Here is a 12863-nt window from a genome sequence, read left to right on the forward strand (position 1 = left end):
TGGTCACTGGACAACTGAAAATACTTCTAAGTGTAATCACTCTTCTTAAGTACAGCTATCGTCTGTTTCTGTTTGTACCTTACAAACAAATCAATTGTACCAAGCATAAAATGTCCAAAAACAATCCTGTGCACAATCGGGAGGCCCCTACTGCGTAATCCAGGAGCAGGCTAGAATTCATATTGCACCCGCTTGCCAGTCTCTGTGGCGATACGTGACGCTCCTCTTTAAACGACGAGACGTTCAAGTGGCAGGGAGTAGTTAAAGGCCAACTCCGGTGATTTTTCGAGGTCAGTGGATCTCAATGAAATTTACTGGGCACGACGTTCCTTTGAACGTTTGCGCCATTCATGCCAAATTGCAGGCTTGAGAGTGTCGCAGATTCTTTTCAAATGAATTTCGTAGCTTGCCTCAAAACGCTCCTCTCGCTTGCCATCATTAATGTCAACATTGTGTATGTGACGTTAAGTTTTGCCTGGCGGAAGGGATGAACTGATGTGCCACTGCAACGTCTGCTTGTCTGCTATGAATTGTGTGGGTTTGGCCGGAGCTTCCTTGGTTGAGCTTGCGATTTTCTTTTCCGTGTTGGGCGTGCGATAGGTGCCAAGTGGCGTTGCATTGTGAGACACACACGATTCGCCATATATTCACCTTAACAGCGTAAGCGTTTTAGCCGACCGCCGCGGATGTCGTGGACAGGCTGTGCCATCTGGCGAGCATTATGTGCACTGACGCAGGTTATGGCAACGTTAGGTAAATCTTTACGACACACGTAGAGGAGCACTTGGTTGGGTTTAGGTTTCGGTCTTGCAGGTTTTTGGTAATTAAAAATTATTTTCGAATTTTTTTAGCATTTAAGTTATCGTACGTGTGAGATGAGTGCCTAAGGGACATGAACTCACCATTATCCTGACATGATGAAGCAATCGCTGGAGCTGGCCTTTAAAGACTTAAACTTCTTCAAAAAGCTCTTTTTTTCCACACCCGAACCACCGCAGCCACTCGGCGCCGTCTGGTCGGGAACGACACGTTAGTGGAAGGAAGGATATGCAGACCACGGACATCATAAAGGTGATCGGTAAAAAAAAAAAGGAAGGAGAAGAAAAACGGAAAGAAAAATGTAGAAGGGAAAAAAAACGAAAAAGGTGGAAGGGGGCGGCCGAGGAGGAAAGGGGCTGTCTACCTCATGTTTTCGGTGCCTTTTTTTCTCTTGTTTTGCGTACTCTCTCTCTAAGACTGCATACAGCTGAGCACCAACAAATTGTACCTTCATTCCTGATGAACGCCAGACTCTGGCTGAAACGTTGAAAGAAATAAACTACGTTTTAACTTCTCACGGAGGATCTACTTGACCACCTTCAACACTATGGCCACTCCACCACCATGACGTCATATATATATATATATATATATATATATATATATATATATATATATATATATATCACAGGATGCAAAAGAGACGAGATCGCTCAACCTCAACGCAAACCGTAAATAATGAGAACAATGATACCATGCAAGGTGCCCAAATATATAGAACGATGAAATTGAAACTGCTCCTGGATAAGAAATACTTGAAATTATCACTCTGGCGACTTATTTTCTTCACACCATCGTTAATCATCTTGATGAATTAAATTATCCTTAAGTTACTATGCATAAATCAGAAATAGCCGAACGGGCAATATACCTGGAGCCAAGATTTAACGAAGAAAAATTGTCAGAACATGAATTCGCTGCTTTCCTCAGAAGTGATTCGTTCTTTGCCTGTCTCTTTCGTGCTCAAGCCGTCATCTCCCCGCGGTGTTTTATCTTCTTGCTGAGAATAAATCGACATAGGGTTCTCTAACTCCAAATGTACCAACTATAAACCCAACAAATCAGATGTGCGTGATTGGGAAAGAAACGCTGGCATAACTATTTGGTGCACGCGTAGTGTAATGTGAGAGATGGCAATAATTGTTGTGTAGCATTCTCGTTCTGCTGAAGAAGAAAGAAGGTAAGAATTACAGAGAGAAAAAATGGAAAAAGTTGCCAACTTTTTTATTTTAGCCTGAGGGCGAACACACAACCTCGACATCTATTGTGCTACACGTGCATCTAATTATGTGAATTTGAATACGCATATTCATATACGAAGAACACACATAAGTTAAAAGAAAATAATGAGACGGCTCTCGTAGGAGAGCTAGCTGATATTTCACCGACGCAGGCGGAATGTGACAAACCAAGCGCACGCGCGAGCACCACCATGTCTCCACGCCTTCTCTGTTCTCTGTGTTCTCGGTGCGCTTTCACATTTTATGTGTTACGAACATGCCCAATCAATCATCCTTTGAGCAAGATAAATAGTATAACTGCGCTGTCAAAGTTAAGTACGATGCCATAGCATACGCACGCAAGCACCCATGCATGCGCGCGCGCGTCCACTCATTCATCACGCACAGACGGAAAGAAATACAAGCACAAACACACGAACACACACGCACACGCTCGTTCACTCACACGTAAACACTATAAATATGATGCGTGAAAAAAAACATGACAAAAAGCAAGAAAAAAAACACTATTCTACACGCGAATTCAGGACATCGTTAACAAAACTTCCAGCATAAATAAACAAACAACAGATAATAAAGCATAGAATGAGCACTCTTCCGTGTTGCCTTTCCTGCTTTGCTGTTCTTTGAGCTGAAGTCTTCCTACAGTGTTTTTAACAACCTGCCATGAAGGGTACCGCCCTAAACCTCGCTACTAAAGACACCGACACCGAAGTTAAATTTGAACTTTGCCAAGATTGAATTCACAGCCTAATGACAGAGCAAATGTAATTAAAACGGAAGGAAGTACGAACAAATGTCTTGAGTTCTGTTGTATGTAAAATGTTGAAGTCGGCTCAAATTTTGTTCGGTCTAAGAACGAGAAAAACATCGACGTGATAACTACACCGCGTCGCTACAAAAAGAGCCGCATCAATATGTGGTCAGAGCCGGCGGGAAACTGCGTTCACTTTCAGTGGGAGGAAACCGCAGAATAGCGTGGGCAGCTACAGAAAATTTGAGCTTCCCTATCCCGTGCTGGCTAAAGAAACGTAAGGGCACAATACATGGACAAAAAAGCTGATTGCAGTTTGCTGAAAGCGTACACTGCGACTCATGAAATAAATTTCTTTTCTTCGGTATTTGCCATTAGCATAATGTAAGTAATAAACGAGCTTTGTGGCACTCTGAAGAGTGTAGGCTAGACACAAACTTCTCACAGTTTTTTTTTGTGAAGTGCCAGACGACTGCTTATCTGTTACATAACAAAAACGTCACCACGAAAATGTGTACGAATGGCTAACTAGCGAATCAGAAACGTGTTCCCGAAGTTCATCCCTTGGTTAATCTTGACGTTTCGCGAAAGTCCTTTTCAACTACATTGCTTTCGTCTACCCCGAAATATTATATAGTTGTTGCGTCCGGTGTGTTTTCCACATAATTTTTAGTGGACCAGCGACGAGTAGCGGGGATGGCCGAATTTCTGAGGCTTCTACGTGCTATAGGTGCGTGCATAGGGCAAACAAATTGCGAACTTCAATATAACCTAGCCTTATACAGCTTTGTCGTAGTAATAGAGAGGTTTGTAACGCATTTTTACCAAGTTAGCGTTAAGTTAGGTAGACAATAGTTTACAGCATTCTTATGTGAATGGCAGCTGAATTCTTGGAACCTTGGTGCAGTATTAAAGAGCTTTGTGACGTGACTTCAAATCCAGATTAGAGAGTTTCTTGTCGGCATTCCGCGAAAAGTTACACAAATTCGGTTCTGGGAAATGTGGCCCTGCATACAGCGGGTTTCGAAGTGCTTTCAAGTCGGTATATGCCGTCGCAACGCTTCTATTTTACTTACGCCCACTTTTTCGTCTTGCGCAGCTGTGTCGAGGCGAAAAATAAACGCGTGCGTTGACGAGCCTGACAATTTTTTCACTGCAAAGCGAGTTGTAGCGAACGAGAGTTTGGCATTGGCTCAGAGTAAACTTTTGAAGCAGAGTATTCTTATTGCAAGAATGTGACCTACTTTCGGGCATCGTGACAAATTTTTTTTTGTTTTCTAGTAAAATGCCAGGCGAACTTTGTAGCCCACCGTTTTTCAGTTGAAGCATAGTCTACAAAAGGTTTCAACGAGGCCATTGTCTCGCAGCATGCCACGCTGGCCAAGACGTGACTGTGCACAGAATCACGTTTAACCTCCATGCCCTTGGAAGACACAAAGGCGAAAGTACCTAAAAATATGGTTCTTGCTATCGCTGCGTCAGCGTTAGCGTGGAGTTACATTGAAAGGCGCTACATGTGTTGCGTTAGGTAGTCGCCTGTTTTTTCGCTTTATAACCTAGTTCAGGAATGATTCTTAAAGTTGTAGCCCACTGTGATTTTCACAGTGCGAGGGAGTGCCGTGCGTTCTCAGACATTTTCAGAGAACAGACGTCGCGTTGAGGCGTAGTCAACTGGTCGTAAAAAAAGTAATGAAAAACGCGAGACACTTCATTTTGCATACCTACGTCTTTCACGTTGAGTGACTTGGCATTTCAAACAGCGTTCCTGCATAAACTATGAACTGTTTCGCAGGAAAGAAAGGGCAGTAAGCGTATATATTTTCTGTTAGTCGATAAAACACCGCAAGCGGAGGGGAAAAAATAGCACGTTCTTAGTACATTTAATGCTTTGCATATACGAAGAATAGAAGGAAACTTGGACACTGACAAAACACAGAAAAAGAAATTGAAGGTTTATGTGCTAATTTGTGCCCAAAACGTCTTATAGGTTAAAAACAGTTATTGGTAGTTTTTATTACTCCAACATAGCACTTTGAGTATGAGGGTCGTTTTCGCAAAGAACTGTCCGTTTTTTTTTTTTTTGAACTCCTAGGCTTCTTTACGCCCATCTCATCCTCTGTACGCGTGTTTTATTGCATTTCGCCCACTTAGAAAAGCGGCCGGCGTCCCTAAACGAGTCAAACCGGCAGTGCAACAGCTTGATAACTAAGCTATGGCAGCTTCATGTGATTGTGCATGTGCTTACAAAACATGACGTGTAGGGGCGCAAAATTTATACATGACAACATGTTCGTATGTTATCGCAACGCGTCAGATTTCATCATGCGCTCGTAACTGCATATGATGAAATCGAAGTTGCACAAAGTGTTACATGGCAACCCTTCTTTATTAGTGTACACTTAGAAAACTTTAATTGTAAATGTTGAGTTACCGTTGTTCGAAATCTCATGAACTACATAATAACGCAATCTGTACGCTTATGCTCCGAACAGATGCCAGCTCAAATGTCAATTAAGAGTAATGTTTGCTCGCGGCAAAGTTCAGAATTCATGCTGTAAATCTGTAAATGAAATAACTTTACGTGTGGACATGCAGTTTTTTTTTTACATTACGCTTTTTTTTGTTGGACGTGCGCAGGAGCTCTGCGGAAATATGCGCTTCCAGGAACTTCCAATGAGAGCCCGCATCCACATAGTTGCTGCTAGCGCCTATATAATGATAATGCAAAGAATGTTTGCGTTAGGAACAAAAAATGCGTGTTTCGTTAAACCACAAAAAACCTCTAGGATTCAGCATCTAGAGAAAAACCTGAAACATTCATGTTTCATATATGCTTGAGGCCTCATCCACTTTCCGCCCTGAAGAAGGCAGAAAGATACATTAAATATTTATTGAAGTATGACAAATTCCGCTAGCTTATACGCAAGTGCCATCATTATACTGTTTATAACGATGATGTCGCAGATATATTAAAAGAATATAGTTAGAAAAATAGTATTTGTATCAATTTTAGCTCTGTTTGCTTGATGAAAGAAAATCTGGCAAAGAAATTGGCTCTTCAGAGCCTCTCAATTTTGATGTTGCAGCACTCATCACGCACTAAAGCGAGCACAATAAAGCTTTTCATCCACACATAGATTTAAAGCAATCGCGGACTCATTTGAAGCAGCAACATTTTTGGTGCATATTACACGCTCACATATATTCACTACAAACAATAATGTTAAGCATATTTGATGTATGCGTAGTTGAAACGAAGTCTCACAGGCTTCAGATCCGCGTACCGCGAAATCGAAGTGCGAATAAGAACCGTCAATCGATTTCTTCTCGGTTTCAGAACTTCGAACGAGCAAGAAAAAAAAATAGCGTGCCTTCTGCGACACCTACTTCAATATAAAATATGGTACTTTCTAAGAGAAGCATCACCCTTTTTCCAGCTATTTCGGAAGGAGTGACACTCTGTAAAACCTCGTACGTCAAGAAAATAATTAGCGTGCGTTGAGGGAAAAAAAGGGAGGGCGCCACAAGAAAGGCCGCTCATGTGTTCTACGAGAACAACCACTATGACGAAGATGTGGAAATAAAATAAAGAAAGAAAGAAAGAAAGAAAGAGGTAAAGAAAGAAGTAGAAGACTATGGTAGGCTTTTTCACAATACCAAGCAAATAACTACTTCAAAACGCGAAAAAGAAGGCGTAGACGCCTAAGATATATCTCTCGAAACACGAGAGGGGAGATACACTACGACGGGGATCAGTACAGCATAACGCATTGTACTATATGCCTCGAGGAGCGCTGCTTTTCTTCGTGGCTCAACCACGCTTCAGTGATATACGAGGTCAACGTTCTTCGAAACGTTTTTCTTTGTGATACACGACGCTCGGTGTATTCCCGAAAGTATAACGGCGGGAGAAGCAAAAGAAAGCACTCCATTTTCGGTATGTAGGTTGCAGAGAGTGCTAGTGACCGCTGCGAACAAAGCGTGAGAAAGCACTGGAGAAACGCGTTGGCGGCCTGTATTAAGAAAGCATCCCTGGGGAAGGGGCATTTCTTTTGGTCAGAAAATTACGATATCAGGGTCATCGCAGCCAATATCTTCAATAACAGATTTTGGTAAGGTGCTTTGAATGTGTCGGGTGCATTGCGAGAGCATTTCGCTCAATGATACAAAGTAAGGGAATATTTGTAGTGGCTAAAAAAGTATGAAGTTGAGCGGAAGTTCGTGCGGTCTTGATGAAATGTGAAGACAGCAAGATTAAATGTAGTAATTAAAGAAAGAGAACAGATGTTTTGGCTTTCAGGTGAGAACTGAAACATCTGTTTTGTGTGTTTTTTTCTAATAATATATACTTTGTGATTGTCAAAGGTAAAAAAAAAGTTCTGGCCACAACAAACTTTTAGGCATTGTTGACTGCTCACCACCTGGTTTCAACACCTGTTAAAAGTATGTACTCAATCCTCTCCGAAAAGTAATCGGAAGAAACTCGCGACGTCGTTTGATAGCGCTCTCGATGTCAGAACTGCCAGAACAAATTGCATCACTGTTCACATGAAAATTTAAAACTTGGACTCAACGGTGTAATTCCTATTCAGAGTGAAATAAATATTCACGTAGATAAAGCTCAAAGAAACAATGTAGCGTACTTGTTGATTTTAAATTATTATCTAAACTTTTGTTTCTCGCGCTGCGTTTACTTTCATCAATAACACTGCAATGAGCGAGCTTGTCAGCACACATTCTGGTAGAAATTTTTATTAATACTTTGCTTTTTCACACGATTCTTTTTGCTGTGTGATAGGCAGGAAAGCGATTAGGCTGTTTAGAGTAAAACCAAAGAACAAATGATCCGCAGTAGAGTAAACGGCTCCTCTTGGGACAATATTCTGGCGCAGGGAAACGGCGATATGAGTGATGCGTAAAAATTTGCACATATGCAGTTCATGTTCCATGCTCGTACCTCATTCATAAGCACCGCAATGTTATTTAAAGAAACCATACTATCATGCCCGCATTAAAACACTAGCTGCTATTCTTACTTGAAATTTTCATTGAAAACTCCTGAAAGCTTTTTGACTTCTATAGAATTGCTGGGAAACCATCAGAACAGCACAATTAAGCCACGCTCAAGCTGTGCGCGCTGTCCTATCTTTACGCCCTCTCAATTGTGGATGGCGTACTTGGGAAACAGATCACAAATTCGGCAAGTAGCACGTGCTAGCACGAGCCAAGCAACATCAGCTAAGTGCCACTAGTGACAAACACGAGAAGCAAGAGGAGAACAAAAGGTGAAGGAATGAGAAGAGACTGCCATCTGAAGACTTTCTTTGACAGACTTTCTTTGACTTGTTTGTATCTTAGGCGAAAGTTCACCCAAGGTACTTTATTTCACTGAAGTGTGCCTTTAATTGTGCGTTACAGTATCAATCTGCAGCTGTACCCAAACATAATGTGCTTTAGAGCTTTTCAGGTTGGAGATATCGGGCGCACGTTGACTCAAAATTGAAGATAACTGCCTCACAAAAATTCCGCAGAATATTTTCCATTGAATATCAACAGAAAAATATAGTTGCTTTCTCATTAAATTCAGGTAACACACTGTTCGCAGAATCAATCTAAATTTTGTTACTTTTATCTGACTTATCGACACTGGCCTGTTTCTTCTGAAAGTGGAGCTTTAGGTGTTTTTACAGACAAGAAGCTTCCCACACCTGAAGTTATTAATACGGGCGTCACGTCGAACAAACCCAAAAAATGTGCAAGTGCCCCTGTAAAGTATGCTGCACACAATGTCAAATGGCTTTAGGTAAAGCAATCTTGCAAGTAACATTGTCGCGATGATGGTCTCAGTAAAGAGAAGTATGCTATACATGGTAGTTCCTTGAACCTGTGCTCCTTAATATGTTGATCATGTTTCGAGCATGTACTACACTAAAAAATAGTCTTCAAATGCATTCTTTTCGTTTTACTTTTTGTCTGTGATTATAAGCTACATATATTATTCACCAAAACCAAGTCACATTCGCCACAAATGAACATACCACGTGCAACAAGACGCATTCGAGATAGCAGTTTTGTGGTACACTTGGGAAATCTGTCACATTGGTCCAGAGCTGATATACTTAATCAGACACCAGTTTTAATGATCCGCCGGTTATCTGGGACAAAGAAAAGACTCCAGCTTAACATCATTTACCGTATGTTCTTGAGTGGCCGCTCTGTTAAAGCCCCTAATATTCATTGCCTAAATAATCACTTACGTTTAATTAACTTACGTTTTTGTTAAGCCTTCAATATTATCCAAAAAGCCAGGTCCTGCCGACCATTTGGTTTTCTTCTAATTTAGGATCACGCTCCTTAAACGAAAACAACGCTTAGCAGGTCAGTAGTGTTGTATATCTGCTTCTGATAATACACGGACTCCCTATGCGGGCTTCGCTTTCCGTTGCTACTACCTACCAGGAAAAAAAATGAAAGATTGCATTCGCTTTTTCAATATGCCTGTATCTTATTTCTGTTTTTTTTTATTCTGTTACAATGCACAAAAGAGGGATGAAGTGAAATTATTTCATATTTGAAACCAGCACGCAAACGAATGAGCACAACTAAAAAAAAATGTGAAACGCGGCAAATTTTCAATTACAACGTGGCGATTATCGGTAAGGGTGTATTTACAAAAGTCGTGGACACATTCATTCCTCTCGGCGTTTTGATCATCATCATTGCAACGAATTTGCAGCCAATTCACAAAACAAAGCATGTGCGATGTAATAATTTTATTATACAGTAGATAACTAGCAGGTTAATTTTGAACACTGGATAACAATGGCAATAAGATAGTCACGGCAAAGGCAGTACGCGCGGAAAGATTCGGCCGTGGTCGCTAAGATGTTTTCGTTGTGGTCAAGACTGAAGGTCACACTTATACTGTACGTTCATATAATCAAGTGTTGAATGAAAGTTCAGTGTAAATAATATTATTTAGCTCTTAAGCCCACCCAACTTAAACTGACAAGTTAGCAAAAATATGCACAATGTTGTATGTTGAAAAATAGAACCGCTATGTTTATTGCATCTCGTGCCGGTACGTTTTTAATTTTCTGCCTTTTATACAAATCTTCGGGTTGGTTACAAATGAACACGACGTGTTGCAATGCACATGTGGAATAAATATTTGGTGTATTTCCGACATCGTAGTGACATACTAGTTTTATCACTACACCAGAACATGAAATAGAGAAAGGAAATGAGGTAGTAAAAAGAAAACTTCGCGGAACCAGCGATACTGCATTGATCCTAGGAGGGAGATTGTATACATCCAGATTGAACCGTGGACTCACCGCGGCAAATCGCCTATCTTGGGTGGTCTCACTCGTCGTTGGCCGTATGACCCCCAGGACTGGCGCAAGCAACTCGGCCCTGCACAAACAAAAACAAAAAAATACGATTGAGTATGAATGAAGACGCAACGTCTGATTTGCGTACATTATAACGAACCGAACATCACGTTGATGTCGTCCCTGCTTCTTATTATTATGTGCTCGTGCTTTCAATCTGAACAAAATAATCGTACCATTAGACTTGCTTGTTCATACAGAAAGGAAACATACAGAGAAAAAGCGCCACAATCATCTAGAGTAGAGAAGTGATAGACCACCAGTCATAAAAAAATTCAAAAAAAACTTGCTGAGAGAAACTTTTTTCTTACCTAATAGCCAATAAATATCAACATAGTAGGTATAAACTTAGTGGGTTTATTATATAGGATGGCTTCCAGAAAAAGTTACGTAACATTAGTCTTGTCATGTATTCAGTATTTCAGAATGCTTTAAAGGTGCGTTTCGAGTTATATGCAAATATTTTACTTATGTGTTCTCTCTGTGTATGACATGGTGTATAAACGGTTTCATTTTGTATGTGTACGTGCACAGGCTGTTTCATACTTAGTGTAAAATGTGGAGCGCATTTCCACGTAATCCTTAAAGTGTGAAACAGTGTGTACCTGAAAACATGTTTTGTTAACTTGAACTCGTAATAGAATAGTTGTCACACATGTGCCGTTAGTTTTTACTGTTTCTGAACATCTTCTGATCTTCTGCATGTCGTGTATTACGCCATTTTCATTTTTATTTTGTAGTATGGTATGTTCCACTTTCTATGCGAGAAGTTGTATCCCATGCTGCCAAAAAGGTACCAAACTCTCTCATGCACCACTTAAACTCCTTAAAACGGCTCCAAAATAGGCTGTCTTTGTGATCTCGCAACGACTTGCACTGAAAAAAATTTAGTTACCCCTTAACAGTACGTTATATCGGGCTAGTCAGTGAATGGTTACTTTAAAAACTTGCTACAAGCTAGAAACACATCTCATCTTCGTTCTCAGTCTTTTAAGGTGGGACTACGTCTTTCAAGTCTAGTTTTCATTTTGATAGTTTTTTTTCACAATGCCAGAGAGCCAGGTATTCCGAGCACAGACTGCGCAGATAAGCCGAGTAGATGCTTGTGAGATAGCAGACACATACATTTCAGCCTATGTAATAACAGTCGTTTTAAGTGTGCTCAACTACTGGCCTGAATCATGTGAGTTTCCGATGATTATGAGCTTCTTGGTGAGCATGGCGTAAAAATTTTCCACTGTAAAGTTTACCTCTTGATCTACAGAATTTCTATTGTTGAAGATGACTATCGCAGTTGTTTGCTCTGTTTTCGTGCGACAAAAATTAAAAGCGGGCATGAATGCTTTACAGAAAAAATATATACCATGTTCATCACGGAAGAATGAAAATTTCAAGAGTTGGTTTGCGTGTATTAGACACAACACTAATCCATCACAACAGACATCAAAGCCTTGAATATCTGATAGTTCTGATTGACGCTTTTGCAAAGTATTAACAAACATCGTCAAGCGCATCATGATTGATATTTCACTTGGAATGAACAAGAACAACGTTTATATAATAAATATGTAATAGTTGGGTATGAATATCAAGGCAGCACGGCCTAATAAAGTGGTGCAAATTGTGTCGGTGTGAAAATCGATTTGACAAACTCTAAGGCACACTGATACAGCATTAACGTGCGTTTGTTTAACCCAGTATACAATACCCTGTTGAAGAGAATGGCGCTTCATTAAACTTTCTGAAACCTGTGACGTTGAATGGTTTCTTGGTAGTTTTCTGTTGTTTTTGACCTCGAGTATTTTGAAAACCAATCAGAAAAACGCGTCCACAGCACACTCAGAGCATGTGAAATTCAGAACAATGATGACACTCCCTTTGGTTTTTTTTTTAGTAAAAAAAGGGTAGTTACGTTGAAAGCATGAGATAGCAGAGAGCTTGAGCGTTGTAGTAAGTAGTATGGGGCAATATATGTACTTATACCTTACTCGTCTTCAAATGCATTTTTCGGTGTGCAAAAGCTGCTAATGGTATTGTTTCCTCGCATTTTGTGGAACTGTATGCCGAAAGCGTTCAGTTCGTCTCACGGTTTGAGAAAGGTCCTTCTTGTGGGCATGAAGAATTCAATGTGGATCTTTCAGACAATTAGGAAGTGACTTACAACAAAAGTACACCATCTGCCGCTAAAGGGAAGCATGTGCCAATGCGAAGTATTGCCAATGCGAAGTTAATGGGCAATGAAGAACAGAAGACTCCGATTGGACACAGGGACCCAAACTCCGCTTTTAGTTGACGTGCACACTGTGAATGTTTAGTGGTGAAATGTATACTCGACCAGTTTGACAATTTTGAGCTGAGAAGCGGAATGCGTACATGGGGCGTTGACGATCACGTCTACCAAAATTTGCAAAGCTACTCGCCGCGGAAACGGGTCAAATTTTAAGCTGAACACCACTCTCCCTTTCTTCCGGGGGCGCACATAGTGGCTAAGGGCATGACGTACACGTAGGAATTGCCCTACATACACATCGGAGCTGTGACTTCGGTATTCTACGTAGACAATTGTGCTCTGAAGTTTAAAATAGTAGCACATGCATTTCCTGAAAGCATGGTCGAGCCGCACACCACATTGAGCTCGCCCATAAGGTGATTCAC

General features: G+C 40.8%; 1 protein-coding gene across 1 annotated transcript in view; it reads right to left on the reverse strand.

Annotated features, from left to right (window-relative positions):
- The window catches only part of LOC142803815 (calcium/calmodulin-dependent protein kinase kinase 1-like), an 82093-nt gene extending 71878 nt beyond the window's left edge, over positions 1-10215 (reverse strand). Inside the window, exon 1 of the mRNA XM_075889942.1 lies at positions 10152-10215. The gene's annotated coding sequence lies outside the window, so the exon portion shown is untranslated. The remainder of the gene's footprint in view (positions 1-10151) is intronic.
- Positions 10216-12863: the final 2648 nt, after the last annotated feature.

Source organism: Rhipicephalus microplus, chromosome 3 (genome assembly GCF_043290135.1).
Source record: "Rhipicephalus microplus isolate Deutch F79 chromosome 3, USDA_Rmic, whole genome shotgun sequence".
Lineage (NCBI taxonomy): Eukaryota > Metazoa > Arthropoda > Arachnida > Ixodida > Ixodidae > Rhipicephalus > Rhipicephalus microplus.